This window comes from Eurosta solidaginis, chromosome 4, assembly GCF_040869045.1.
Source record: "Eurosta solidaginis isolate ZX-2024a chromosome 4, ASM4086904v1, whole genome shotgun sequence".
In the NCBI taxonomy this organism is placed as follows: domain Eukaryota; kingdom Metazoa; phylum Arthropoda; class Insecta; order Diptera; family Tephritidae; genus Eurosta; species Eurosta solidaginis.
In genome coordinates this window covers 21563019-21590443 of record NC_090322.1, presented here as the reverse complement: position 1 = coordinate 21590443, position 27425 = coordinate 21563019, and the positions used below count along the sequence as shown (strand labels likewise).

The following is a 27425-nucleotide window of genomic DNA, read 5'->3' as shown; positions in this document are numbered from 1 at the left end:
TAATGAAATTAAAGTAGCTCTACGTATTAGGATCAAACAAGACAACTCGAAAGTTGTAGCAGGGAAAATAGCAGCGTTGCACGTTAACAACAACAATTACACAGATTTTGCCAAAAAAAGTTGAAGATTTAGCTGACTCACTTGAGCGGTCTCTTATTATTGAAGGGATCACTCAAGCGAAAGCTCATGAAATGGCAGTAGAACAAACGGTTAACGTGTGTCGTTTAATTGCAAGATCCGATTTAGTCAAAACTATTTTAGCCTCAACGGCATTTACTGATCCGAAAGACGTAGTAGCAAAACTAATTGTAGAACAAAACAACGAAGAAACAGAGCGTCAGGTTTTAGCTTTTCGATCGCGTGATAACAATACATTCAGAAATTCACGTGGTAGTTATCGTGGCTTTTACCCAAATCGCAGCTATACTGGTTATAGAAATAATAGTTCATTGTCATACAACAGCAACCGTAACAGTAACAATAGTCAGCGATATCGATATGATAACAGAAATAGATACCAAAATAGTAACAATAGCAATACGCGTTCCAACTCAAATTCAAATACAAATAGTAACAATAGAGGTAACAATTCAAGATCGTAAAACGGTAGAGACAGAAATGCAAACGTCCGCGGTGTAAACGCGAGTACCCCTCAGGAGCGAACACTGGGGGAGGACGAACTAAGCGATAGGCATCTATTGTTTAAATTTAAATTATTCAGATTTCATAGAACTGCAACTTAACGAGTCACAAAACTTTTGTTCTTTCTTAGTAGACACTCAAGCAGACATTTCCTTAGTAAAAAGATCATGTATAGACAGTAATATTTCCTTAAATACAAACGACATTATTAACATGACCGGTGTCACTTCCAATTCAGTTTCTAAAAAAAATAAATGTAAGGCGCGATAACCCCCGAAAAGATCTAAGGCCGAGCTTCTCTTCCAATTTGCGGCGTGCTCCTATTGATTTTCCCTACAAATCGGCCGGACGGGACCTACATGTTTTATGCCGACTCCGAACGGCATCTGCAAGGCAGATGAGTTTTCACTGAGAGCTTTTCATGGCAGAAATACACCCGGAGCGCTTGCCAAACACTGCCGAGGGGCGACCCCGCTTAGAAAAATGTTCTTCTAATTGAAAAACCTTATTTCTAAAATTTTGATCTTGCTTTGCCCGGGGTGTGAACTCAGGGCATACGGTGTGATAGGCGGAGCACGCTACCATCACACCACGGTGGCCGCCAGTTTCTACTTTAGGTAAAATTACAGTAAATCTAAATTTTTCAAACTTTTCTCTTAACATACGTACATACATACTTTACATGTAGTAAATGAAGACTTTAGTATTCCATCCGATGGCATATTGGGCAAGGATTTTCGAAAAATTAACAAATGCATTATTAATTATGAAAGCAATAGAATTTCCTTTTGGGTAGATAATGAAAAAGTCGCGGTACCAATCCTGCACGGAACAGAAAGCGACAGTTGTATCATTCCTCCCAGATGTGAAATTTTCAGACTTTTTGATTTAGGAGATTCACTTTTCATGGACTCGCAGGAAATTGAAAAGGGTGTTTTCACAGCTAGGTGCATTGTTAATTCCAGTAACCCAATAATCAAAGTCATAAACACCACGGATGATGTAAAGTATGTGAAAAGAAACAGTATTCGGACAGAAAAACTTTCAGATTACAATGTTTATACAATTAACAAGACAGAAACAGAAAACACACGTACGAAAAAAATGATTTCAATTTAAAAAAATCAAATACCTCAACATGCTCAAAGTAAATTAATTGACCTTTGCATAGATTATGCCGACATTTTCGCTCTTCACACGGACAAAATGGCTTTAAACAACTTCTACGAGCAAAAATTAAGATTGACAGACAACGAGCCGGTATATGTTAAAAACTATCGGTTGCCATACTCTCAACGCGAAGAAATAAACCACCAAGTAAATAAACTATTGGACAACGATTTGATTAGTTTGATTTAGTTACTCTAATTACAAGAGTCCTTTGATTGTAGTCCCAAAGAAAGATACTAATGGTCAAAAGGCTTATCGGTTGTGCGTAGATTTACGCGCAGTAAACAAAAAACTCATTGCTGATAAATTTCCACTAGCTAGAGTTGACGATATTTTAGATAATCACGGTAGAGCAAAGTATTTTTCGACATTAGATCTTTTTCCGGGATTTCATCAAATCCCCTTGCATCCTGACTCACGTTACATTACTTCCTTCAGCACTGACCGAGGTGCATTTAGATGGAAAGTTCTTCCATTCGGCTTAAATGTACCACCAAATTCATTCTCACGATGATGACAATCGCTTTTTCGGGTATACCACCCAATGTCGCAGTTTTGTACGTCGACGATATTATCGTCATAGGTTGTAGTGAAGTAGACCATATTAAAAATCTTTCAAAAGTTTTCAATACTTGTAGGTCTTTCAATCTCAAACTTAACCCAAATAAATGCAACTTTTTACGACGAGAAGTTACATTTTTACGTCACAAATGTTCAGCCAAAGGTTTGTTGCCAGACAACTCCAAACTAAACGCAATTAAAAAGTATACAAAACCGACTTATAAAGACGCGGTACGACGGGTCACGGGTAAAAACTATTACAGAAGGTTTATACCAAATTTGCCTCTCTGGCAGCGCCTCTAAATCGATTAAGCAGAAAAAGAGTTGAATTCGTTTGGGATGTTGAGTGCGAAAGGGCATTTTTATCTTTGAAAGCAGCATTACTTTCACCAAAATTACTACAATATCCAGATTTTACAAAACAATTCATTATTACCGTCGATGCTTCAACAATGTGGTGCTATTTTGAGTCAAGAACAGCAAGGCAGTGATTTACCAATTTGTTTTGCTTCTAAAGCATTTAATAAAGCCGAACAGAAAAAACCCATTATAGAATTAGAACTTTTAGCTATTTACTTTGCAATCAAGCAATTTCGACCATACATTTATGGCACCCATTTCATTGTAAAATCAGACCATAGACCACTAGTATACCTATTCAACATGAAAGACCCCTCTTCAAAACATTCGGGAATTAGGCTAGAATCAGCAGAATATAACTTTACTATAGTTTATATAAAGGGTAAATCAAACGTTGGCGCTGATGCATTGTCACGCATTACAATCGACGAAATTAGAGAAACTAACAAACAAATCTTGGCAGTAAAGACAAGGGCAATGACACAACAGTGAAACGAATGAATGAAAAATTTACATACAAAACTGACAAAAACGACGAAACACAACTTACTTTACACGTTTATGACAAATTTTAATTTAATTGAATTTTTTATGATGATAAAAGTCAAATTTCTAAAGTGCATATAAGCGCACATATGCGAATAAACCGAATTACTTAATATAGATATTGTTAACGAAATAACAAACTTAGGAGAGTTACTTCCGAAGTTACAAGCAGTAGTTAACAATCACCTTATTAACAAAGTTGAATGGCCAAAAGATGATCTATTTTTCAAATATTGTACAATTTTAAATGTAAAACAATGCGGAAATAAAATTTTAAAAACGTTAGAAATACTACTTACAGACCCAGTCGAAACTATAACAGACGACAATACAAAAATCAAAATCATGACAATTTATCACAATGACCCTATATCAGGTGTTACAAAGCTTTACGCAAAAATTCGTACTAAATAATTTTGGAAAAACATGACCGTGACATTGCAAAATTCGTTAAAAATTGACAATATATGACACTACTTTATTTCCGTGCATTTTTTCTTGTATTTTATCTTCAATTTTTTGTCGCTCTCCCTCCTAATACGGCTTCAGTACTGGTGTAAGTGTGTAAACTATATTTCAAAAAACTAACGAAATACAAGAAAAATACAACCTAGTTCATTAAAAACAAACGAGCCAGTTTGTATTTCGATAGGTTTTTTTGACATTCGGTCGTTTTTTCTTTATTTTTATCTGACAAATGAAAATTTTATTTTTAGTTTGAAAATTTGGTGCATAAAAACACAATTAAAATCAACTTTCTTGTGAAAAAAGTGAACCATTAGAGACCGAAATAATTTTCGCGTATTATTTGCATTGTTTTTATTGTTAAAAATGTTAATGTAAAAATAAAACGTAAAACATAAACAAAAACATGTCAAACTCATTAATTTTGGGAGAATAGTGGTCTCGCTTTTTCATGATAGAAATTGTTTTTGTGTTTTGAAGTTCCGATAAAGTTTTGTCAGTTTTTTTAGCTTTGAATCCAGGCAAAAATAAAGTAGTGTCATATATGCTTAAAGAAATTCAAACCAAAAATGAAAAGAGAATTTAGTACTGACTCCAACGCCGAGTAAACCGCAAGAAAGAAAGGTGATACAATTGGACCTTTACAAGAATCAAAATACAAAACAGGTTCTCAGTTACCATTATATGCGATTTAACAAAATACCTGGTAACAATAGCGGTGCCTGATAAAATCGCCAAAACTATCCGCATCAATTTTCGAAAGTTTTATTTTAATATATATGGTCCTATGAAATCCATCAGGTAAGATTTAGGAACCGAATATAAAAATGAAATCCTTGCAGAACTTACCAAACTTTTGAATATCAAACATGACTTTTCAACAGCGTATCATCACCAAACGGTTGGCTCAATAGAACGTAACCATAGAGTATTTAATGAATACCTACGGACATATCTTAACGATACCTTCTCTGATTGGGATACATATTTAAAGTACTTTACTTTCTTGCACAATACAACGTTCAATACTGTTTTCGATAATAAATTCACTCCCTTTGAACTAACATTTGGTAGAAAGCCAGTTTTACCAAATGAGTTAAAGAAAGAAACCATTGATCCAATATATAATGTTGAGAATTACGCAAAGGAAGTGAGGTACCGTATGCAAAAATCCCATGTATTAGCAAAAGAGCTTATAGACAAACATAAGGAACGTAATTATTTGTATTACGATAGGAATATACGTCCTTCAGACACATGCACTAAACGTTATGGTCCTAGTAGAAAAAGAACCGCGTGATAAGCACGCAAGCATTTACGAGGGTCCATATGTAGTTAAACAAATGGATGGCGTAAACGTAACAATTTATGACAAAAAGAACTAAAAAGTCAAAAACAATTCACAAAAATAGATTAAAACAAGTAAGGAGGGCTAAGTTCGGGTGTAACCGAACATTACATACTCAGTTGAGAGCTGTGGAGACAAAGTAAGGGAAAATCACCATGTTGTAAAAAGAACCTAGGGTAACCCTGGAATGTGTTTGTATGACATGTGTATCAAATGGAAGGTATTAAGGAGTAATTTAAGAGGAAGTGGGCCATAGTTCTATAGATGGACGCCATAAAGGTGGACCAGGCCTGACTCTAGAATTTGTTTGTACGAAAGGTGTTAATGATAATTTTAAAAGGGAGTGGGCCTAAGTTCTATAGGTGGACGCCTTTTCGAGATATCGCCATAAAGGTGGACCAGGGGTGACTCTAGAATTTATTTTGTACGATATGGGTATCAAATGAAAGGTATTAATGAGTATTTTAAAAGGGCGTGGGCCTAAGTTCTATAGATGGACGCCGTTTCGAGATATCGCCACAAAGATGGACCAGGGGTGACTCTAGAATTTGTTTGTACGATATGAGTATCAAATGAAAGGTGTTAATGAGTATTTTAAGAGGGCGTGGGCCTTAGTTCTATATGTGGACGCCTTTTCGAGATATCGCCATAAAGATGGACCAGGGGTGACTCTAGAATTTGTTGTACTATATGGGTATCAAATGAAAGGTGTTACTCAGTATTTTGAAAGGGAGTGGGCCTTAGGTCTATAGGTGGACGCTTTTTCGGAATATCGTTATAAAAGTGGACCAGGGTTGACTGTAGAATGCGTTTGTACAATATGGGTATCAAACGAAAGGTGTTAATAAGTGTTTTAAAAGGGAGTGGGCCTTAGTTCTATAGGTGGACGCCTTTTCGAGATATCGCCATAAAGGTGGACCAGGGGTGACTCTAGAATTTGTTTGTACGATATAGGTATTAACTGAAAGGTGTTAATGAGTATTTTAAAAGGGCGTGGGCCTTAGTTCTATAGGTGGACGCCTTTTCGAAATATCGCCATAAAGGTGGACCAGGGGTGGCTCTAGAATTTGTTTGTACGATATGGGTATCAAATGAAAGGTGTAAATGTGTAGTTTAAAAAGGAATGGGCCTTAGTTCTATATGTGGTCGCCTTTTCGAGATATCGCCATAAACGTGGACCAGGGGTGACTCTAGAATTTGTTTGTACTATATAGGTATCAAATGAAAGGTGTTAATGAGTATTTTAAAAGGGCGTGTGCCTTAGTTCTATAGGTGGATGCCTTTTCGAGATATCGCCATAAACGTGGACCAGGGGTGACTCTAGAATTTGTTTGTACGATATGGGTATCAAATGAAAGGTGTTAATGAGTATTTTAAAAGGGCGTGGGCCGTAGTTCTATAGGTGGACGCCTTTTCGAAATATCGCCACAAAGGTGGACCTGGGGCGACTCTAGAATTTGTTTGTACGATATGGGTATCAACTGAAAGGTGTTAATGAGTATTTTAAAAAGGAGTGGACCTTAGTTCTATGTGTGGACGCCTTTTCGAGATATCGCCATAAACGTGGATCAGGGGTGACTCTAGAATTTGTTTGTACTATATGGGTATCAAATGAAAGGTGTTAAGGAGTATTTTAAAAGGGCGTGGGCCTTAGTTCTATAGGTGGACGCCTTTTCGAAATATCGCCATAAAGGTGGACCAGGGGTGACTAGAATTTTTTTGTACGATATGGGTATCAAATGAAAGGTGTTAATGAGTATTTTAAAAAGGAGTGGGCCTTAGTTCTATATGTGGACGCTATTTCGAGATATCGCCATAAACGTTGACCAGGGGTGACTCTAGAATGTGTTTGTACGATATGGGTATCAAATTAAAGGTATTAATGAGGGTTTTAAAAGGGAGTGGCCCTTAGTTGTATATGTGAAGGCGTTTTCGAGATATCGACCAAAATGTGGACCAGGGTGATCCAGAACATCATCTGTCGGGTACTGCTAATTTATTTATATATGTAATACCACGAACAGTATTCCTTCCAAAATTCCAAGGGCTCTTGATTTCGCCCTGCAAAACTTTTTCTTCTACTTAATATGGTAGGTGTCACCCCCATTTTACCAAGTTTTTTTCTAAAGTTATATTTTGCGTCAATAGACCAATACAATTACCATGTTTCATCCCTTTTTTCGTATTTGGTATATAATTATGGCATTTTTTTCATTTTTCGTAATTTTCGATATCGAAAAAGTGGGCGTGGTCATAGTCGGATTTCGGCCATTTTTTACACCAATACGAAGTGAGTTCAGATAAGTACGTGAACTGAGTTTAGTAAAGATACATATATCGATTTTTGCTCAAGTTATCGTGTTAACGGCCGAGCGGAAGGACAGACGGTCGACTGTGTATAAAAACTGGGCGTGGCTTCAACCGATTTCGCCCTTTTTCACAGAAAACAGTTATCGTCCTAGAATCTAAGCCTCTACCAAATTTCACAAGGATTGGTAAATTTTTGTTCGACTTATGGCATTAAAAGTATCCTAGACAAATTAAATGAAAAAGGGCGGAGCCACGCCCATTTTGAAATTTTCTTTTATTTTTGTATTTTGTTGCACCATATCATTACTGGAGTTGAATGTTGACATAATTTACTTATATACTGTAAAGATATTAACTTTTCTTTTAAAATTTTGATTTAAAAAAAAATTTTTTTAAAAGTGGGCGTGGTCGTTCTCCGATTTTGCTAATTTTTATTAAGCAGACATATAGTAATAAGAGTAACGTTCCTGCCGAATTTCATCATGATACCTTCAACGACTGCCAAATTACAGCTTGCAAAACTTCTAAATTACCTTCTTTTAAAAGTGGGCGGTGCCACGCCCATTGTCCAAAATTTTACTAGTTTTCTATTCTGCGTCATAAGTTCAACTCACCTACCAAGTTTCATCGCTTAATCCATATTTTGTAATGAATTATCGGGCGTGGTTATTGTCCGATATCGTTCATTTTAAATAGCGATCTGAGATGAGTGCCTAGGAACCTACATACCCAATTTCATCAAGATACCTCAAACTTACTCAAGTTATCGTGTTAACGTACAGACGGATGGACGGACGGACATGGCTCAATCGAATTTTTTTCGATACTGATATATGGAAGTCTATATCTATCTCGATTCCTTTATACCTGTACAACCAACCGTTATCCAATCAAAGTTAATATACTCTGTGAGCTCTGCTCAACTCGAAAAAGTGGGCGTAGTTATTGTCCGATATCGTTCATTTTAAATAGCGATCTGAGATGAGTGCCTAGGAACCTACATACCCAATTTCATCAAGATACCTCAAACTTTACTCAAGTTATCGTGTTAACGTACAGACGGATGGACGGACGGACATGGCTCAATCGAATTTTTTTCGATACTGATGATTTTGATATATGGAAGTCTATATCTATCTCGATTCCTTTATACCTGTACAACCAACCGTTATCCAATCAAAGTTAATATACTCTGTGAGCTCTGCTCAACTGAGTATAAAAAATTTTTTTTAAAAAGTGGGCGTGGTCGTTCTCCGATTTTGCTAATTTTTATTAAGCAGACATATAGTAATAAGAGTAACGTTCCTGCCAAATTTCATCATGATATCTTCAACGACTGCCAAATTAAAGCTTGCAAAACTTCTAAATTAATAAAAAAAATAAATAAATGTAAGGCGCGATAACCTCCGAAGAGATCTAAGGCCGGTCTTCTCTTCCAATTTGCGTCGTGCTCCTCTTGATTTTTCCCTACAAATTGGCCGGACGGGACCTACATGTTTTATGCCGACTCCGAACGGCATCTGCAAGGCAGATGAGTTTTCACTGAGACATTTCATGGCAGAAATACAATCGGAGCGCTTGCCAGACACTGCCGAGGGGCGACCCCGCTTAGAAAAATTTTCTTCTAATTGAAAAATCTTATTTCTAAAATTTTTGATGTTGCTTTGCCCGGGAGTTGAACCCAGGGCATACGGTGTGATAGGCGGAGCACGCTACCATCACACCACGGTGGCCGCTTCTAAATTACCTTCTTTTAAAAGTGGGCGGTGCCACGCCCATTGTCCAAAATTTTACTAGTTTTCTATTCTGCGTCATAAGTTCAACTCACCTACCAAGTTTCATCGCTTAATCCATATTTGGTAATGAATTATCGCACTTTTTCGATTTTTCGAAATTTTCGATATCGAAAAAGTGGGCATGGTTATTGTCCGATATCGTTCATTTTAAATAGCGATCTGAGATGAGTGCCCACGAACCTACATACCAAATTTCATCAAGATACCTCAAAATTTACTCAAGTTATCGTGTTAACGGACAGACGGACGGACGGACGGACTGACATGGCTCAATCGAATTTTTTTTCGATACTGATGATTTTGATATATGGAAGTCTATATCTATCTCGATTCCTTTATACCTGTACAACCAACCGTTATCCAATCAAAGTTAATATACTCTGTGAGCTCTGCTCACCTGAGTATAAAAAGTAACATAAAACCGATTTTTATGGTATATTATACGTTTCATCAATGACTAAGAACATCATAACATAAATATAAAAAAAAACAATTTTTTCTTCGAATTAAAAGCTTTCATCATATTCATTAATATATTTAATGATCTTAAACATAAGTACAAAAAATCATAATCAAAACCGTCGCTTTTGAAGTTTTTCAATTTATTACATTTCTCTCATATTTCGCTACCAGTTTTCGGAGTATTTACAACTACTACCTGAATAAACGCCTACGCCGGAGTACAAATTAAATTTTCGGAGTATATTTTTTCCTCCTTTTTGAAAGCGGGCGAACAACTCACATCGTATTGATTTGGTGGCTTGGCAATCGCTTCGGTTGTGTTTTTGCCATGAAATGTTTCTCAGCAAAAAAGTTATCTGCATTATCAGATGCACATGGAGTCGGCCTAAAACGTGTAGGATGACTAAATAATGCTCCCATAAGCACACCACATTCTGGAAGAAAGGTGGGCGCTGTCTCCCCGGATATTTATCGCGAAAAATATTATTATTTTCGGTTTACCGTGTGGTATACCCTGATTTCCGATGATGAAAAACACGCTCTGGCATCAAACTATGGTGAAGTGAAAATGGCAATATCACGGCTAAAAAAATCACAAGGTGCCAAATAATGACGGGATACCCGGCGGGCTGATCAAACATGGAGGCGAAGAGTTGGTATAAGATAAAGAAGCAAAAAAAAGTGGGTCTTGCAGTAAATGTTGACAAGACGAAGTAGTTGCTGGCATCGTGGTCTTTGTACCCGCATCACTGTTGACGGATATAAATTCGCGACTGTGAAGGATTTCGCCTGTTTGGAAAGCAGCATTAACAACAACTGATTCTTTAAGCAATAAGCTTAGAAATCAAAGAGTAAATAACTCTACCGAACAAGTGCTCCCTTGGACTGAGTAGGCAATTTCAAAGTAAATTCTTCTCTCGACGAACAAAATTCTCGATCTACAAGTCACTCATCCTACCTGTCCTGATGTATGGCTCGGAATCATGGAAGGTGTCGAGAGAAGATCAGATGGCTATTCGAGTATTCGAGAGGAAACTTCTCCGGAAGATTTATAGTCCTATCCGTGATGTCGACGGCGAGTATCGAAGGAGGTATAATGATGGGCTATATGAACTTTTCGCATATATGCAGCGCATAAAAAAGAAAGCTTCGCTAGCTAGTTCATGTTATAAAGTTGAACAAATACGCTCTGGCAGTTTGTAAACAGAGGAAACTGAGTTGGACAGTTGGAGTAAGCTTTGACCTCGCTTGGTGCCCCCAATTGGCGACTGTTATCACAAAATAGGGTTAACTTCAAGAAGTGCTGTATGTTGAATTTTGGCAGGATATACAGATCGCATCCGGACACATCTTTTGCTTACATTATACTCCTTCTATTCTCATTCCGTACGAAAAAAGTACAAAATCTGTGACTAAAATGTGAACAAACATGTCTTAAGACACGAACAATGAATTCGCGTCATTTGATCTAATCGTCACTTGTAAACAGTCAGCTTTTCATACGTACGCAATGAAAACTTCAATCAAAAGATATTCGGTAGTAATACTATTTGTCTTTATTTATACTGACAAAATTTAGGTTAACCTAATCGAATATGCGATATCATTTTCACTTCATCTCCATGTCAAGCTGTCAATGTTGAGATTTATTTAATCGCAATTTTTAACCTACACTGCATTCACTTGAAGTTTATTTGACGGATAATTTTTTATATTAAAAAAATCATTAAGAAGAAGCACTGGAGGTAGTTAAATTTTATTTTTTAAGTTTAGACAATTCACCCCCCACTAGGGTAGGCACCTTGTCGTTAGTGTGAGGGCTTAGCCGAACTCCATAGCGCCCGACTATGAGGCGGAGCTGTTTAGGACTGGCATCTACGCCGTTTCGCCTCATAGGAGGGCGGCAGGATGGTAGGAAGGTGTGGTGGAAGGTTCTTTCCCCGTATATAATACTGGACCGCTCAGCCCGCCTTGTCGGGCAGGTAGTCGTACGACCAAGATGAACGACTCATTTCCTGATTGTAATAAGGATGAAGATAAGAGGAGTACTGAGTCGCAAGCCAAGGACGACAAATACACATTAAGCGATGCGTCGGACTCGGGGAGCGAGAGTAGTGCTGATTCAATGAACTCCGTGTTGGAGAAGCACACAAATGAAAACGGAGTAGAAGAGTGGAGTATGGTACGGAGCAGAGGAAGTAAAAGAGCTCTCTCGCAGTACCGTGCAGCACTAAGAATTGTACAACGCTTGGGAGCAGTGGTCGACCCAACAAAAGTGGAGATTGAGCGCTTGGAATGGACCCATGAGGCGGTAGAAGTAGGTCGAGGGCAATTCAAAAGGTTTGCTGCGAGAAACCCTCGGTTCTGCAACCGGTACGAGGAGGGAGAAGCGTTAAATGGCAGAATGAAGAGGCAACGTTCGGCGGAAGGCGACAAGCCTGCTTTCAAGAGGCAGAAAGGACCCAGTCCTAGAGCCGCAGTCCCATAGACAAGACAAGTAGGCCCAAAGCTGTAAGACAGATGGGCCCCAATAGCGAGGTAGAAACTACCTCGAAAGCTGCGAGTCAGAGGGAAGTTCCAACTACGGAAGTAGGAGATAAGCCAAAGGGAGAAACGCTAAGACTCCGGCTTTCTCGGAGATGCTAAAGGGGGATAACACTAAGACTCCGGCTTTTCCCGAGAAGATGAGTGATGTGACAAAGCAGTCACTGACTGTAGCGCTGGTTGATCGTAGCAGTCCTTGAAAGGGAGCTTATTAGCTTAATGCTTAAGATGATGCGGGAACAACCAAGTAAGCCCCTTCCAACCTTCGATTGGGGGGATGGTATAATGGTGTGAAGATGATAGCGTGCGACAACATCGCGAGCTTGCGGTGGCGGAGAAAGTGGTTCCAAAACTCCAAAGGCAAGGCACGAACGCGCGGTTTGAGGTGGTGGATAAAACGCAAATCCCCACGGTACCAAAAGTTAAGGTATGGATGCCATGCGTGATGAAGTCGGAGGATACACTGCGACTTCTGCAGAATCAGAATCCAAACATACCGACACAGGATTTAAAGGTACTTACTGTATCTCGGCCTACCGAGGAAGGTCAGTTCTACATCGTCCAAATAAACAAGCAGGCGGAGGATATTTTGTACACGCAGCTTGGCAAAATGTCCTTTGGCATTGGCAAAATTTACATGCGACTCAGGAAAAGAAGTCCCGAGGATAAAAGTCCTAACACGCTAGAGGTCGGCAAAGTCGAAAAGGACCTTAAAAGCCTACGGGAAAAAAGACAGGTGGATGTCCCCGACGTCACCACGAAGGTGCTAGGAGAGGACCAACCGCCAAATGGTGCTGCGACTCGCGCAGAGGAACACCCGGCACAACAGTTACGAGAGGCTGAAGGGGGCCTCGAATACTCTAAACCAAAAGGGCAATGGGAATACGGCGACGTCACGACGAAGGTGCTGGAGGGGGGCAAACAGCCCAATGGTGCTGCGAGTCCTACAGATAAACCTCCAACACAGTAAAGTGGCGTCGAGCGAACTCCTCCTAACCCTTGATGAGGGTTCGTTTGACGTGGCCCTGATCCAGGAGCCGTGGCTCTCATCGGGAAGAAAGGTTTCTGGACTTAGCGCGCGCGGGTTTGGCGTTTACTACGCGCAAACGGAAGGACGGGTGCGAGCTGTAGTAATGGTAAGGAAACAGCTGCATTCATATATGCTGCCTAATTACACTCCTGAGGACCTCGTAGTGGTGGCCGTTGAGCAAAAGAATAAGCAGGCATTTATCCTGGCATTCTGCTACATGGCCCATGCTGCGGAGGTTCCACCGATGGAGTGCAAAAGGCTAGTACAGGAGGAAGTGCGCAAAGGGCGGTTTAGTCATAGGCGCAGATGTAAATGCGCACCACAATGCGTGGGGAGGAGCAGATACGAACGAGAGAGGCGAATCTCTATTTTGTTACATCCTACAAATCAATTTGCAGATAGCCAACAGGGGAAATGTCCCTACATACATTGGTCCAACATCCAGCAATGTTCTGGATATTACATTGAGCTCCGAGCGTGATATATCAAGGTATGATTGGATGGTTCTTGATAGACCATCCTTCTCCGACCATGCGTTTATCAGCTTCAGCATCCCCCTAAAGAGGGTAGAGAAGGGAGGAACCTTTAGAAACCCAAGTCAACGAAATGGACTAAATTCCAGAAACAGGTAGAAACAAAATTGGGACAACCCAAAGAAGTTGCGAAGGAATTCGGGGAGTCGAATGAATTCCTAACAAGGACGCTTATGACTGCGTATAACAAAGCTTGCCCTCTAAGAAGATTCAGAGGAAAAGCAAAGCCGCCATGGTGGAGCAATGAGCTGAGTCTTCTAAGAAGACAGGTAAAAGAAATGTTTAAGCTCGGAAGCCCTAAAAAGAACCCCGAGGGCTGCACTGTATGCCATTCTGCACATTCCACCTGTAGACCTGGTAACAAAGAACATAGCATTAGCAACTGCAACCAGGCTCGGTGCCTCGGGGCAGCTTGAGCGCCGACCATATGGCCATAGTAGTTTAGCGTCATCAATCACAAGACGAACAGACTACCTGATTCCCTATCTGCGCTTCGAGGGAGATCTTAAGGGCACAATAGAGGTGGACGGTTGGCGCAAGGGTGCGCAAATGGCGGACGAGGCGATACATGTGTACACAGATGGTTCCAAAGTAGTGGAAGGAGTAGGGTCTGCGGTATACTGTGCTGATTCGGAAATAAGCAGATCCTACAGGCTGCCGGATTACTGTAGCGACAGGCAATAATCTCGCATAGCACAGCATCTAAATGCGTGTTAGAGTGTAAGCAGTCTCTGGAGAGAATCGGGACAGGGAGAAACATACATCTATATTGGGTCCCAGGGCATATGGGAATAGATGGGAATGAAAAAGCGGACGAACTAGCTAAAAAGGCGAGAGGTGCACATGTTCGACCAAGCGGGAAAGGCGGGGGTTCAAGCGCGGAGCTGTAAAGTGTCGAAGATTATGTGTAGGACTTACAACCTTAGACTAACAAAGTTGCTTCTATTATTAAAAAGAGAGGACTGTAGACTCATGACGGGTATTCTGACTGGACACTGCCTTCTGGCATCACATGCCTTTAAATTAGGCTTGGTCAGTGATAGCTGGTGTAGGAAGTGCGGGTTGGAGGAGGAAACGATCGAGCACGTTCTGTGCTCGTGCCCTGCACTTGCCACGCTAAGACTCCAGCTATTAGGAGTGATACAGCTGTCAGATCTAGAAGCAGCAAGTGGTTTAAGTCCTAGGAAGCTTCTAGTATTTGCCAAGAGGACGGAGGTATTTTATAACATAGGTCCTGGTTTTTGATCGGGTTTTTCAGTTTGGTCGTTAAAGCAAACTTCTGGTAACACTACGGACTCAATCAGTCGTATGTGAGGTCCTCATGGACCGGCCAGTTCAATCTAACCTAACCTTAGGCAATTCAAGAAGTCGTCTTCGTCGAACGTGCTCTGATTTGAAAACCCTCATGAATGATTTGCTGTTGCTTCTCATATAAAAGTTGGATTTAAAAATACAATTCAGCAGCCTATATATGTATATCACATGAGCTAAGTTCTTATTAAGGAAAGCCATCAGTTCAGCTTCGGCACTATTCATTCGGGCCGGTGGAATACCTCAAAATCCAACCACACATCCCGACCGAAGCTGCAAACCTAGCAAGAGAACGTGACCTAGCGAGATAACCCGACACTAGAGACCTTCACATCAGGAATCTCAACTTGGACATTATGCTGCTGGTAAAGACCCCGACCACTTAAAAAAAGGTGCTTACACTTTTAATCTTAACAAAATTTGCAATATATACATGATACGTAATAACACTACCAGTAGAGATATGGTAGTACTTCGCAATGCGAAGAAATGAAAATCGTTCTAATCCCCGTCTATTTAGTTAATCTCTCCACAAAACGTCTAGTTGGATAAAAAAATACTTAACTCGTTTTACCTCAGATGAGATATGGGACGAGCGTCTTTTCCAATTAGCGTCATGCTATTTTTAATTTTCCTTACGAATTGGGTGGACGAGAAGTTCATATTTTATACGGACTCCGAACGGCATCTGCAATTTAGATGAACTTTTACCGAGAGGCTTTTCATGGCAGAAATACACTCGGAGTGCTTGCGAAACGACCACCGAGGGCGACCCCATTTAGAAAAACGTTTTAACTAAAATAATTTTTTTTAATGCCATAAGTCGATCAAAAATCGACCAATTTTATTGAAATTTGGCAAGTATATACATAAGTCATTTTTAAATGTAGCTAATGTTGTATAGCCTCTTACGGAACACGATATTTGAATATGTATGTATAACTAGTTTCTTTTAAATCATTTCGTTCGTGACGTTTCTCCTAAAACGTATCCTTAAAATATATGTAAGAGCAGACAACTGCGTATATAATGTTCGGTTTTGTGCAGCCGTAAACTTCCATACTTGTTTTCTCCTAAATTCGAAACATACGAAAAAAGAAAAAAGTTTCTTCACTTTTGATAAAAATTCCGAAGTACTCACATGAATCGAGTATTTTCGATACCTTTTACTGAGTATGAGCACCAGAGTCGATACTTTGATCCGAGTATTTTAAATCACAAATCACACACAGAAGATTGCGCATTCACGAGTTCAAAATTGCTTCGTTCTGCGCGTCTACGTCACACTTGACTGCTTGAGCAAATGAAAGAAAGAGAGAAAAAAACAAGCTAAAGGAAAATGGCGTAAAAATAGCCCATAAAAAACTGCTGATCTTTTGTTTACATGCGCAATGCGCAATCTTATGTGTGTGATTTTAAATAACTACCGGTATCGATACTTTTTTTAAAAGTTCTATCACTATAGCCTGTTATTTTCTTTTTCTTTAAATCTGTTCTATATGAAGGAGGGTGGAGCCGTGTGTAGAAGTCCACGAAAGTGGGGAAAGCTTCTGACCGCCGTTCACCTGGGAATGGCCAGAGCGATTCTTTTGCATGCGGTTCAAACAGCTCACTACTGCCGGTCGTTTGCGGCCAAGTATCCTCTGGGTAGCGGTGAGCTAATGTGAGAAGGCGACAACCTGGCTAGGCCACTCTGACATAATCGGTTTAAGGGCTAGCCGTGGGAGATCTCATCGGCAGCGTCTGTACACCTCTAGGTGCGGCTGCAAGCGGGCGTCTGTCTTGGAGCAAGCGGCTCGCTATATAAACGTGCAAGTAATATTTACACCCCCGCTGAGCGGGTTGTGCGCTGGGCTTGGGACCCGCCACGTAAAACCCTACTCCAATGAAATATAACAACAAGCCTCGGATAAATACACTCTCTATTGATGACGACCATGGCAAACGTTTGAAGGACAATGAATTGAGGGCGTGCGCCTGGAACGTCCGCTCCCTGAATGGGATTGGTGCAGATGCCCGGCTGGTTGATGTCCTCGTCAAAGCAAAATCTGACATCACCGCCATCCAAGAAATGCGTTGGACGAAGCAAGGAAGAAAGAAGATCAAAAATTGTGACATCTATTGGAGTGGCCATACGAATAAGCGCAGTTTCGGCGTCTGATTCGTGGTGGGAGAGAGACTTTGTCGCCAAGTACTGGCGTTCACGCCTGTGGACGAGCGTCTCGCCGCTATCCGAATAAAAGCAAAATTTTTTAATATATCATTCATCTGCGCCCATGCGCCGACAGAGGAGAAAGACGATGAGGTGAAAGACACTTTTTATGAACAATTAGAACGCACATACGAGCGCTGCCCCCGTTATGATATAAAAGTCGTGCTTGGCGACTTTAACGCCAGGGTGGGCAAAGAAGGTGTTTTTGGCCCTACAGTCGGAAAATTCAGCCTACACAATGAAACTTCTCCTAACGGACTGAGGCTGATTGACTTTGCCGGTGCTCGAAACATGGTCATATCCAGCACGAGGTTCATGCATAAAAAGATACATCAAGCTACATGGCTGCCTCCTAAACGAAATACTCGCAATCAGATCGATCACGTTGTGATAGACGGAAGGCATGCCTCCAGTGTTTTAGATGTGCGCACGATCCGAGGACCTAACATCGACTCGGACCATTATCTCGTTGCAGCCAAAATACGCACCCGCCTCAACGCGGCTAAACCAAGGAACAAAAAACACAAGGAAAGCTAGACGTCGAAAAGCTTCAATCACAACAGATTGCCAATGATTTCTCAACTCGACTCTCACACCTGCTCTCTGAGAGCACAACTCATCCTGAAGGAATACAGGAGCAGTGGGAGCATATCTCCAAAGCACTTCGTACTGCCGCCGAGGAAAAAATTGGTTACCGGCGGCCACGAAAAAACAACTGGTACGATGAAGAATGCCGCGTTGCAACCGAAAGAAAAGGCGCTGCCTACAGGGCTACGTTAAAAGCGAGCGCGACAAGAGGAGTGTGTGAACGCTATCTTGAGTTTAAAAGGGAAGCGAGACGCCTTTTCAGGAAGAAAAAAGCAGAAGCAGAAAGGCGTGAGTGCGAGGAGCTGCTAGCCACCAAGAATAACGCCCGAAAATTCTACCAAAAAATACGGCGACATACGGAAGGTTTTAAGACCGGGGCAAACTCCTGTAGGAATGAAAACGGCGACCTTGTAACTGATGTCCAGAGAGTGCTTAGATTATGGAGGGAATACTTCTCTGCTCTCCTAAATGGAGGCAGCAATTTACCGCGCAGAGATGAAGAATCCGATCCCGCAATCGATGATGATGGAATATATTCCCCCCGTCCGATTATGACGAAGTTAGAATAGCAATAACCAGATTGAAAAACAAGAAGGCCGTGGGCGCTGATGGATTGCCTGCGAAGCTATTCAAGAACGGCGGCGAGGAGTTGGTAAGGCGCATGCAGCAGCTTCTTAGCAAAATATGGGCGGACGAGTGCATGCCCAACGGTTGGAATCTAAGTGTTCTTTGCCCAGTCCACAAGAAGGGGGATACTGCAAAATGCACCAACTATCGTGGAATCAGCCTTCTTAATATCGCATATAAAGTCCTTTCAAGTGTATTGTGCGAAAGATTGAAGCCCATCGTGAACCGGCTGATTGGACCTTATCAGTGCGGCTTCAGTCCTGGTAAATCTACCATCGACCAGATTTTCACAATGCGCCAAATCTTGGAAAAAACCCGTGAAAAGGGAATCGACACACATCACCTCTTCGTCGACTTTAAAGCCGCATTCGACAGCACGAAAAGGAGCTGCCTATATGCCGCTATGTCTGAATTTGGTTTCCCCGCAAAACTTATACGGCTGTGCAAAATGACGTTGAGCAACACCATCAGCTCAGTCAGAATTGGGAAGGACCTCTCCGAGCCGTTCGAAACTAAACGAGGTTTCAGACAGGGTGACCCCCTATCATGCGATTTCTTTAATTTGATGCTGGAGAAAATTATACTAGCTGCAGAACTTAACCGCACTGGAACAATATACTATAAAAGCGTGCAATTACTGGCATATGCTGATGACATTGATATCATCGGCCTAAACACCCGCGCTGTTAGTTCTGCTTACTCCAAACTGGAAAAAAAGCGGTAAAGATGGGTTTGATGGTGAATGAGGACAAAACGAAGTACCTGCTGCCATCCAGCAAAGAGTCAGCGCATACGCGCCTTGGCAACCACGCTACTGTTGGCAGCCATAATTTCGAAATAGTAAAAGACTTCGTTTATTTGGGAACCAGCATCAACAGTAGCAACAACATCAGCACTGAAATCCAGCGAAGAATCAATCTTGCCAATAAATGCTACTTTGGACTAGGTAGGCAATTGAAAAGTAAAGTCCTCTCTCGGCGAACGAAAATCATACTCTACAAGTCACTTATCGTACCCGTCCTGCTATATAGGGCAGAAGCATGGACCATAACAACAGCAGATGAAGCGGCTTTGGGAGTGTTCGAGAGAAAAGTTCTTCGAAAGATTTATGGACCTCTACGCGTTGGCGATGGCGAGTACCGAAGAAGATTTAATGATGAGCTGTACGAGCTATACGCAGACATCAACATAGTCCAGCGAATTAAAACGCAGCGGCTGCGCTGGCTAGGCCATGCTATGCGAATGAAAGATGACGCTCCAGCCAAGAAAGTGTTTCTATCGGAACCCGCCTATGGAAGCAGAGGTAGAGGGCGGCCCCCACTCCGTTGGAAGGACCAGGTGGAAAACGACTTAAACTCCCTTGGTGTAACCAATTGGCGCCGGTTGGCGGAGCGAAGTAGCGACTGGCGCGCCTTGTTGGACGGCCATAACCGTTTAGACGGTTAAGCGCCAATTAAGTAAGTAAGTTCTATATGAAACTACGCGTGGCCCTTTACCAAGTTCGGTAATTTTTCCAGAGTCATTCCCTAAGACTATGAAGTAGTTTACCAAGTTTTGTAGTGACAGCTTAAACCGTTTTTGAATTATGACCAAAAATATTTAAAAAATTGGGGCGATACGCCCCTTTCTTGATTCTGTTAATTAGAGGTAATACGCCAATTACACGGCTCAAGTATCCTTGTGCCAATTACCAATTTGCACAAGGATTTGCCCGGTGTGTGCACTGCTGGCGCTATTTGCGCAGAGAACTGCGCTAAAATCAAAACGATTTTGATATTTAAGCATGTCTGCAAATGTATCACATGCTTTTTTCTTCGTGTGTGGTGAATGTTACACAGTTTACCTGTGGTTTCTGATAATATAACATCAGTAAATATTGCTTAAAAATGTTAATATTGAAGGCGTAAGGACCATCTCTAGCTTGTAACAGGAATTCAAACAAATTCAATAATACATAATAATTTTTTATACAATTAAAACACATGTTTCATTTGTAGCGCTACTTTAAAAATGAATATTGCGCAGTGTTTTAGAGCCGTGTATGTCAAAATTTTCATTTGCACAAATTTCGTCGTTTTATATTTGCGCATGGCTTTTGTGTCATTGTGTGTTATTGTTCCTGCATCATTTACTGAATAATCACGTTTTTGAGGTTTTCTAATATATATATTAGGGTGGGTCAAATTTATTGTTGAAAAGGCACATCCAGTTTCTAAATATATGGGTCATACTGAGTAATATTGTCCATGGGACCATAGGTATGAAAAGAATTTCAAGCCTCCCTAATTTTGTTAGAGAATTTTATATCCCAATCAGAATCTGAATTTGACATTTATTTTCATGTATTTTATTTGTGAGAGCCGCTATTCGGATTGGGATATAAAAATCCGCCTTAATATATACATAAAAATTGGGCGTGGCTATTATCTGAAGTCGCTTATTTCAATTTTCTATGCGAGGTGAGTGCCAAGGAGTTCACATATCAAATGTCAACAAGATATTTTAAAATTTACTCAAGCTACTGGGTTCACCTGGCTAAAAGAATTTCTTTTTCACCTGGATCATTTAGATATATAGAAATCTATCAGCCAAATTCTAAATATTCCCTCGGAATTTTGTTCTCGCAGATTTTTTTATTCCCGCGGAAAAATTCCTCCAATTTTCTCCTAGGGAGAACAATAATTGGGGAATTGGCATTTCCAATTTTCGAACTCATCTGGTTTGTCAATTAATTGCAAATTCGTTGCGCATTTCTTATTTTGTTTAAAAAATTGAAAAGTTTAATTATTGTGGCGAATTTGTTTGAAATGAGTAATGAATTGGTGCCACAGCAACATCAACAGAGGAACATAAGAAGAAGAAGACAGGGGTAACACAAATCCGGTCGAGTTGCCTGCTTCCATTCAGCAAAGCAAATTTCTGGCGGCCAAGTCAAGTTGAGTTCGTCTTTCGTCATATACCAAAATCTATTTAAGCCTTCTTAAAATATCCTTGCGCAATTTCTGGATGGCTACATCAAATATACCAAGAGCTCTGCCGTTGCTTATGATATACTTTTCGACTTAAAATAAAGAATATGGTGGAGAATGTACATATTTTAGCACAAATTTGTACAATAAGTGTTCTTTCTTAAAAGAACCAATTTACTTTAACTATTTTGTCGCATTCCCTTTAATTCAACAAGTGAAAAAACTCCTAAGAAATGGCAGAGAAATCTCCTCACTCATATTTATAATACCTACATTTCTCCATTTAACGGTTTACTTGTTTCGAACATTGTTCAGAAGTAAGAGGAAATGGAGAAGTGAAAAACTCACAAGGAATTTTCATTTAGAATGCGAGGAATGGGAGAAGGGAAAAAACTCGCACGGATTTTTTGTTTAGAATCGGGCCGTATATTTATTTCGTTTAGTTTATGCCGCTACAAACTACCGTTATGTTGTTGTTTTATTAACGATAAAGACACTCCTCGAAAGTTTGATTGTCCTTTGCCGGATACAGATCCGGTACGCTTCGGTAATAAAGCACCATAAAGTAGCCCGACCATCTCGGGAACGTTATAAACCTTATAATCAGGTTAGTGTACTCAATCGTATTAAAACGCATTATGTAAGCCTGAGTTTTAAAGGGTTATATCCTTACATCATAGAGCCCGTAATACAAAAAGTGGCATCTTTTTATAAGGCCTTATGTAAGCCTTATTTTAATTGATCATAAGCCTTATAATAATGTACTTACTTTCATACTAATGACTTCTAATAATTCCTTATGTGACCTATATTTTAAATGAGTTATAAGCCTTATACATAACGTAATCTTTCAGATAAACCTTATGCCACACAGTACAGAAAAACAAAGAGTATTATAAGGATTACACGAAGCTCGTACTTATTGCGCTAGATTATCGAAAACAGTAATTTGGACAGTTGGTTGGAATGCAGCTGCTCGAAATCCAGTCCATTCTGACAGCACCGATATAATCAGTTAAGAAAAATTCAGAGATTGTAATAACACATTCAATGATACACAAAACGGATTTACTGTTAATTTTGTATGCTTTTGCATGAACGTTGAGAACTCTTGCTATGAGAAATGGATGACGGAGTGGTAAAGAATTATGTCATACTATCAACATCAAAATTTTAAATTTAGGTTAACTACTAAATAACTAAACAAAAGTATGATATGGTGTGTGACTCAGAACCATGCCCATAACCTGCAGCAATAAAATATCAATAGTTAAATATAGTTGACTGCTTTATGGGATACCAGGGTATAACTCACTTTTAGTTGACTTCTGAAAGTTAGCTAATAACCGGTTGTAAAGTCATGCAGCATTGCAATGGCAACCACTGTGGAACTAAAAAAACTCAGACCGAAATAATTCTAAGTCAGAAAAAATTTGTCAACAAAAATTTTGAAATATGACAAAAAAATGTATCTTCTGACGCCAAAATTCAGATAATGTTTTGGGCTCAAGCAGCTTCTAAAAATACTGCAAAAAAAAAAACAAATAAATGTATACGCCGCCGATTTTTGTCTTTTTTCGCACGCCGCCGTCGTCTTTATTCGGCGCAGCGACGGCGATCGGCGCATTACTATATTTTCTACTCATTTAAGACTGTCTAGGGCATTTATTGTTCATGTCAAAAATTGGTCCGATATGGTCGAAAGGGGTAGCAACGGATGCCCATCACTGCCAGTTATAAGAATCCAATTGCGAAATCTTATGGTATGTCTTTTGACCCATTCAAAAGTAATTAAAAAAAAACAGTCGCTTTCAATGCCAGTTTAACATGGATTTTGCACACCCAGTTCACCAAATTATTAAAAGAAAGCATTAAAATAAAAGTTATATAAAAAATGTAAATGCTCACTTTGCATAATTTTTTCAAAAAATTAATAAGGAACAATGAATTCAAATAAAATGACCCAAGTTGAGCATGTTTCGAAAGTGTCCTTAAGTTATTAAAAAAGCAAGTTACCATAAAAAAGTGCCAATTTTTTCAAAAATTCTATATTCCGATTGGCTAAAATAATAAGCGAAGGTTCCTGGGGTTTAAACACTCCTTTGAAATGATTCACCTCATACTTAAGTTAAAGATATATGTACGTATGAGAAGGGTTTGAAAAATCACTTGGCCTTATATTCAAATATCTGTTGTGTATTTGTGAATTCAATACCCAAGTCTCTTGGTTTGACACTTCTTAAAGTTGGCAGCCATATCCCCAACTAGCCCAGTCGTGTGAATCACATTGATTATAGCCTACCAATCAAGTTTAAATATAACCTACACGTTACGGATCCTGTTACATACGTGAAGACGTAGGCACACATTTTAACCAGGTGAGGCTTTGTCCTTCGCTAGAACACTCAAAGTGGTGAAGCAAAAGCTTTCCCAAGACAGTCGTACTAGTAGGAAAACAAGAGTTTGGACTGGGCCTAATATTAAATTCTTTAAACTTAAAATCGGTCGACTTTCTTTCTTAAATATAGTTTTGCTTAACGAAGACTATTGAAATCAATGTTTCGAAGACAAACGTCTGCAAATTTTGATCTACATTTAAAAAAAGTTATCCAGGGTCTTTGTATAATTTAAATTATGTAGGATGATACTATTTTCACCTATAAGTTACGCAATAATATCTACTTGGACTGCTTATGATTTCGAGGGCGGCATCCTTGACCAAATAGTTACTCCCTAACAGCATAAATAAATAAATGTAACGCGATAACCTCCGAAGAGAGTTGAGGGAAATTTGCGTCGTGCCCCTTTTAATTTTTTACAAATTGGCGGGACGAGATGTACTTGATTTATGCCGACGCCGAACGGCATCTGCAAGGCAGATGAGTTTTAACTGAGAGCTTTTCATGGCAGAAGTACACTCGCAGTGCTTGCCAAACACTGCCGAGTGCCGACCCCGTTAGAAAAATTTTCTTCTAATTGAAAAAGCTTTTTACGGTGGTCCTCGATCAATTTTAACCGTGATGAGCTTGCACCTTCGATTTTCTTTCTGAACATGATTAAGGAACACTTTAGGAAACTGTTCCTGAAGCTCAAAAAATCGAGCATTTGGCCCTTTTTTTAAATGCATTTTTTTCCCAAAAGTGCATTTGCTGGGTATGCATGGGCATATGTTCTGAGCAAAATATATTTTGACCATCATTATTTATGTTTTGTTGTACGCTGATCACGAAAATGATAAAATGATATTCATTTTACGACAAAATAGTGCTATCAAAAGTTATTAACCCCTTTATGCCCAAATTTCAATTGGAGGAATAAAGGTTTGCATCAGATTTATGTAGGTCCTATTAAAACTCGAACAAATAGCAAAAAAAGAACTTGATGTACTAGTTAACTAATAATAAACTCAAAGTTAGACAAATGATGATTAAGACTATAAAAATTAATTAAGATCTCATATTTCCAATGTTTGAAAATCGCAGCGTAAAAAAAAAGTTATGCTAAATACTATAAAAATTGCATAAGACCACATGTTATTGAAACTAGTGAGGACAAAGTAATTTTAAATATAATTACTCCACCAGAATAAGCTACGGTATGGTCGGAACGCTTCTACGTTAATCGAGAAATTTTACACGGAAGCCCTTCGTTCAAAGGAAACAGTTGTAAAAAACTTTTAAGTAATATTGATTTATTGATGTCTGTTTGCAGCTTGGGCTGCCTAAAGTACGTGGAAGCTTTTCGATGGTTCAACAAAGTAGCCCAAGCTTGCTTCATGTGGAACTAAAACCGGAGTTCGGTGAGTTCGTTGACAAATTCAGGGAAGCATATTTGGCATTAAATATATCGGTGACACTAAAAGTTCATGCTGTATTTTTCCATGTAAAAGATTTTTGTCTGAGCCACAAGAAAGGTTTAGGTTTTTACAGCGAGCAGGCCATGGAAGCTGTTCATTACGACTATTCTGCAACTTGGGCCAAGTATAAAGTATCCAAAAATCATCCGGATTATGCAAAGAAATTACTTAGAGCCGTATGCGAGTATAATTCTCAGCATGTTTAGTATATAATATATATAATTTTTTAACATTATTGCTTTATGTCCTTTTATCAAATAATACGTTGTTATATGGCTTATATGTATTATAAATACGTATGTGTAAGAATTTCTGATAGTAATATTATTTAGTATAATAAATACTGATAACAACGCTGCGATTTTCAAACATTCGAAATATGAGATATTCACCCTTATCGCGAAGTTCACGCGGAAAAGTGTTCACCTTCACTTCTTTTGTTCGGGTGAGCTTTTGATGTTGCTTTGCCCGGGGCGTTAATCCGGGATCTTCGGTGTGATAGGCGGAGCACGCTACCATCACACCACCGCGGCAGCATAGCGTGAAAAAAAAATCTGTTAGAAAGTCTTCGGAGTTACACCTAGAACTGGGTTGTTGTTGTTGTTGTTGTAGCAGTGCTTCGCCCCACCTAACAGACGCGACCGATCACAAACTGTCATCAATATCCTCTAACGGGAGTCCAAGGAAACTTGCTGTTTCAACAGGGGTGGACCATAGGGAAAGGGGTGTTAGAGGCGTTGGTTCCACATTACAATTAAAGAGATGGTTGGTGTCATGTGGGGACACATTGCAAGCGGGGCATACATTTTGTATGTCGGGGTTGATTCTGGATAGGTAAGAGTTTAACCTGTTACAGTATCCAGAACGAAGTTGAGCCAGAGTGACACGCGTTTCCCTGGGGAGTATGCGTTCCTCTTCCGCAAGTTTTGGATACTTTACTTTGAGTACTGGGTTCACCGGGCAATTCCCGGCATAAAGGTCCGACGCCTGTTTGTGGAGTTCACCAAGGACCTGCTTGTGTTTTTTCGCTTCATACGGCTGTGTTCTCAGATGCCGTATTTCCTCAAAATGCTTACGGAGATGACTCCTTAAGCCCCTAGGCGGTGCTGGCTCGTCAATCAGATGTCTGTTGGGATGCCCAGGTTTCTGGGTATTCAACAGGAACTGTTTGGTCAGCATCTCGTTTCTTTCCCTGATGGGGAGTATTCTCGCCTCATTATGTAGATGGTGTTCTGGGGACATAAGAAGACAGCCCGTGGCAATTCTGAGAGCAGTATTTTGGCAGGCCTGTAGCTTCTTCCAGTGGGTAATTTTTAGGCTTGGCGACCATATGGGTGACGCGTAGCACGTAATCGGCTGGCTAATTGCTTTGTATGTAGTCATGAGCGTTTCTTTATCTTTTCCCCAGGTACTGCCAGCAAGGGATTTGAGGATTTTGTTACGGCTCTGAATTCTCGGAACAATTGCGGCTGCGTGCTCACCAAAATGTAGATCCTGATCAAACGTCACACCCAAGATTTTGGGGTGTAGGACAGTCGGTAGCGTAGAGCCATAGACGTGGATGTTCAAAATGGTCGACATTTGGGACGTCCATGTTGTAAATAAGGTCGCGGAAGATTTAGTCGGTGATAATGCCAGGTTTCGCGAGGCGAAAAAACTGGAGAGATCAGGGAGGTAGCCGTTTATTTTATTGCATAGCTCATCGATCTGTGGGCCTGGGCCTGTGGCCATTACTGTGCAGTCATCGGCGTAGGAAACGATTGTGACTCCTTCCGGTGGTGAAGGTAGTTTAGATATGTAGAAATTAAACAAAAGTGGGGATAGGACACCACCCTGTGGCACCCCTTGTTTAATTCTCCTTGGCTTTGATGTTTCGTTTCTAAATAGCACCGATACCTGCCGACCACCCAGATAATTTGCGGTCCACCTTTTAAGACATGGGGGAAGAGTAGACCCTTCCAGGTCTTGCAGTAACGAGCCGTGGTTGACCGTATCAAAAGCTTTTGATAGGTCTAGCGCTACGAGTACTGTTCTATGGTGGGGGTTTTGATTTAAACCGCAATTTATCTGGGTACTAATGGCATTTAGCGCGGAG

General features: G+C 40.1%; 1 protein-coding gene across 1 annotated transcript in view; it reads left to right on the top strand.

Annotated features, from left to right (window-relative positions):
- The window catches only part of LOC137248425 (zinc finger protein 91-like), a 191521-nt gene extending 168772 nt beyond the window's left edge, over positions 1 to 22749 (top strand). Inside the window, exon 19 of the mRNA XM_067779363.1 lies at positions 22329 to 22749. The gene's annotated coding sequence lies outside the window, so the exon portion shown is untranslated. The remainder of the gene's footprint in view (positions 1 to 22328) is intronic.
- Positions 22750 to 27425: the final 4676 nt, after the last annotated feature.